This window comes from Paramormyrops kingsleyae, chromosome 24 (assembly GCF_048594095.1).
Source record: "Paramormyrops kingsleyae isolate MSU_618 chromosome 24, PKINGS_0.4, whole genome shotgun sequence".
In the NCBI taxonomy this organism is placed as follows: domain Eukaryota; kingdom Metazoa; phylum Chordata; class Actinopteri; order Osteoglossiformes; family Mormyridae; genus Paramormyrops; species Paramormyrops kingsleyae.
Window position 1 is genome coordinate 19,639,859 of NC_132820.1, and position 3,890 is coordinate 19,643,748.

At 38.8% G+C, this 3,890-nt stretch overlaps 1 long non-coding RNA gene across 1 annotated transcript; it reads right to left on the reverse strand.

The window, feature by feature from the left end:
* Window positions 1-2,203: 2,203 nt before the first annotated feature.
* On the reverse strand, window positions 2,204-3,346 carry LOC140582210 (uncharacterized). Its single transcript, XR_011985156.1, has 3 exons — window positions 3,223-3,346; window positions 2,645-2,754; window positions 2,204-2,538 (listed from the first exon to the last, which is right to left on the reverse strand). It is a non-coding gene; the product is annotated as an uncharacterized lncRNA (long non-coding RNA).
* Window positions 3,347-3,890: the final 544 nt, after the last annotated feature.

A 3,890-nucleotide genomic window follows, 5' to 3' on the forward strand; every position in this document is an offset into this window, starting at 1 on the left:
GTACACATCAATACTGTGGGACACAAAACTAGTACTAGTCAGAGAAAGGTCTTGTTCAAGGGTTAACCTCAAGTTGTCCAACAAGACATCTGCTTTTTTCAATTACCCCACACTAACTAGATAGGCATTGGACACATCAATTTTCTTAGCTAGATTACCACTATGTTGATAGTAATACATGTGTTGAACCTGACGTTTAAAAGCCAATGCTTTTGACACATTTTTGAAGTTACAAACTGAATGTGCTAGTCTTTTAAATGGATTGTGCTTGGCTTCAAATCGCATGCACCAAAGTTTAGACAGAGGTCCAAACAAAACCATCATCCTTGGATAATGTACCATAAAATGATGTTTTGGAATAAGATTTGTAGCATACAGCTGCTTGAAAAGAGAATGGTGCTCTATTATCAGTTCTTTTAGGAATACTGCAAGCCCCCTTGTAACAACTGGTGCAAAGATGATACTGCATACAGTATATCCCTCAGTAAAATCAATAAATGCCAATGTTGACTTTTTCGGTCTACACAATCTCCCAACAAAAAAAGGCAAGACCAGTAAAAGGCACCACATTTGAGATGCTGTCTGTTTTAATGCACTCTCACTGGTTCTCAAGTTCATTATAACACTTGGCTTGTTTTTAATGTCTCCATATCCATATTGAAAACTGGAAATCCGCTCATTTAGCTGTTCCAAAGTCATCAGCTTCTCCTCATAAATGAAATGGCGAAGCATTAATTTAACCTCTAAAGGGGCTACACCTTCAAGTATATCATGCATGATATCAACACTTATGTTTTCTGTTACATGAAAATACTGAAGGTTATTCAGACAGGAGTCCTCTTTCACACCAGTTTTGCTTGGTTCGTTTAGGCTGACATGTTCCTGATAACTGTCTTTGGTGCGCAACTCAACTTTATCTTCATCATATATCAACTGTGCATCTGCTTTGTCAATCATGCAAAACTGACAGAATTTGTTTGCAGAGAAATTTTCAAGGTAGCCACAAAGTGAATGAATTGCCAAATTATCTGCTGTTAACACACAAACTGTACCATATAGTTGATGCCTATAACCTTTTAAATCCACATTTAGACCAGAATTTTCAAGAAATCTTAAGTCATCAAGAAGTGGTTGCAAAATCTTGTCAAATCCATATACCTCCCTGTCAATTGAGTTGAACAAAAGACACAGGTGAATATTTGCAAGTGAGGAATTCCACTCTGGTGGCAAATTCTTCAAGGTAATATACACAGCTCCTAGCTTATGTATTTTTGTCTTGGAACCCAAAGGATTTGTTGTTTCAAGGTCATCAAAGTAAAGTTGTATTTGAAGAGCATCAGGGTACATTTTAAACAATGGGTGTGAGGAGAAGTGAGAGCCATCACAATAATCATGCATTTTGCCATCTGTGTTCTTCTTATTCTGAACAAAGAGGTCCTGTATGTCCTCATGTTGGAATAAAAACTTCAGCGTTTCAATGACTGATACATACTGGCATGTATCTCCTGCCAAAACCTGTTTCATCTGACCATTTTTTCTTACAGTATCTGACCTGTGACCCAGAAAATTTTCCTGTGGTTTAACAAGGGAAAATTTCTCAGTGAAGTATTTGTTCGTTTTATATTTTGTGTCTACATCTTCAAATATGTTTTTAGCACTTTCAAACTCCTTCAGTAATGCTTGAACAGCCTCATTGTCTTGTGGTACATCCAAGCTACTCAACAAAGAAGCAGTTGACTGTTGCAAACTGTCTACAGTTTTCTCAAGCAACTCCTTTGTACAGTTTACACTTCTTGTAACATCTGTTAAAGTAATATTTGATGATGCATACATCTGTGCCACAAAAGAAGCAGCACATTCACCAAGATCAGTATAATTTCTTAAGTTTGATACTGCACCTGCTACATCACTGGGCATCTCCAAAACATCAGGAACTAGATCATCAGTTTCAACTGAACTGTTTGATGTCTCTCCTTGGTAAAAAGGCTGAACTGAGACAGCATCCATTGAAGATTGTGTAGAATGAGATCTATGCAGATGCTTTGAAAATGAATTTAAGTTATAATACGTCCTTGGGCAGCCATCTTGGCTACATATATAATTTTCAAGTTTTGTCCGTCTGATAAGCAGTGTATTTGACGAAGATGCCAAATGAGGTTTCTCACCTCTGTGAACATAGACTCTCTACATTTTGGACAGGTGAACATTTTACTTGCATGCTTTAATCTGTGCAATCAGCTCCAGTACTTTGGTTTTCCTTTGCGTAGACAGCGGCAGGTCATAGACAAACTCAAAGAAGGTGAAGACGGAGCCAAGTGGTGCTGGATAGGACAAGTTACATACCCAGTACAGTTTGAAAAGTTTATCCACAGCACACGTCAGGCCATCATTCAGAGGAATGGTTACTTTGCCATTCTTAGCAACAATGACGTACTGCCTGGTTGCACTCTTTAGATCACCGATGCATATCAGCTGGGGTTGGTGTGTTGTGGATGATGCTTCAGGATCACTGCAAAGTGATGTAATACTTGTTCCAGGCTTGGAGACAGGGAAGACAACGATAGATTTTTAGAGGAGTAATCAGTGAGGTTTAGACAAATGCTTTCCTCAGGTAAATACCGTGTGAACTTTACTGAACACATACCAGTGCAAAATCAACCAAGTGCGTAATAGCTGATTTAAGGCTGCAACGACTGGCACCAACTGGTGGGAGCAGGTGTGTTAACACCACAAAGGCAGTGTAACAAGCCTCATCTAACAAAGAAAAGCAAGATGTAAAATTATTCAAAATACAGAAATGTGTTATTCAATCAATTATGAGCTGTACAACAAAAATGACTGTCTCTTTTGTGAATGGCTGAAATCAGAAATGCAGAGTCTAAAGGCACCTCATTTGGCTTATATGTGCAGCTAAAATGGTTGCCCAAGGCCACATAGCTTAAATTCTCTTTACAACCATCTCCATTGACCTCATTCTCCACCATCAGTAAACATAGACATATTACAACCCATTTACCAGAGGGTGGCATCTAACAATTTTTTGAAAAAGAAAAAGTAAAAATGTATAAACCTTTTTTGTATAGTTTTTCTATTGAGCTTTTAACATCCACTTACTTGTCATCTAAAGACACTAAGGAGAACTATTAATTTAATCATCCTTTTTTTTCTTACTTTCTAGTAGTAAATGTGAGGGGGGAGGGGTTTGTGTTTATGGAAATATACCTTCAGTCTTCTCTTCAAAATCCTTCAGCAGAGAAGACATTCTTGTTTCCAGGGCAGCCACTGATTTGAGTTTCGGAATGATACTGATAGGGCTGGGCGATATCAAATCGTGATTAAATCGCGCATGCGCAATAATCACTAGGGCTTCAGATGACAGGCGCAACATTTGGTGGTGCGCCAGCTTTTCTGTGCTATACGGACATTTATTTACGCCCACAATATAAGCAGCTTAGTATGGCTAAATTATTAATGAGGCTTTGTATCAGAGCATGTGAGCGGAGTGGAGCTCACGAGGCTATTGGCTCCGCCCGCTTCTCCGTTCTAATTCCCACTAAGCCGCTCCGCTCAACATAGAGCTTAGATCGGGCCCAAAAAATTAAACCCGATCCTACCCGAGCCCATGCACCTGGTGTCCGAGCCCGACCCGGTCCGACACATTAACTGTAATTATGAGCCCGAGCCCGATTTAAACCCGACTATTTTTTAATACGTGAGCCGTTGTAACAGACGTTCTCAACTACAATTCTAAGTTGTTTGAACTACAGAAATTAGTTTAGATTTATCTTAATGAAAAATGCAACAAGGACGAAGCATGTAAACTGCATTGTTTGTTTATTCAGAATGGATCGCAAATAGATCCGAATGAAAAAAAAACGTGAACAATGATA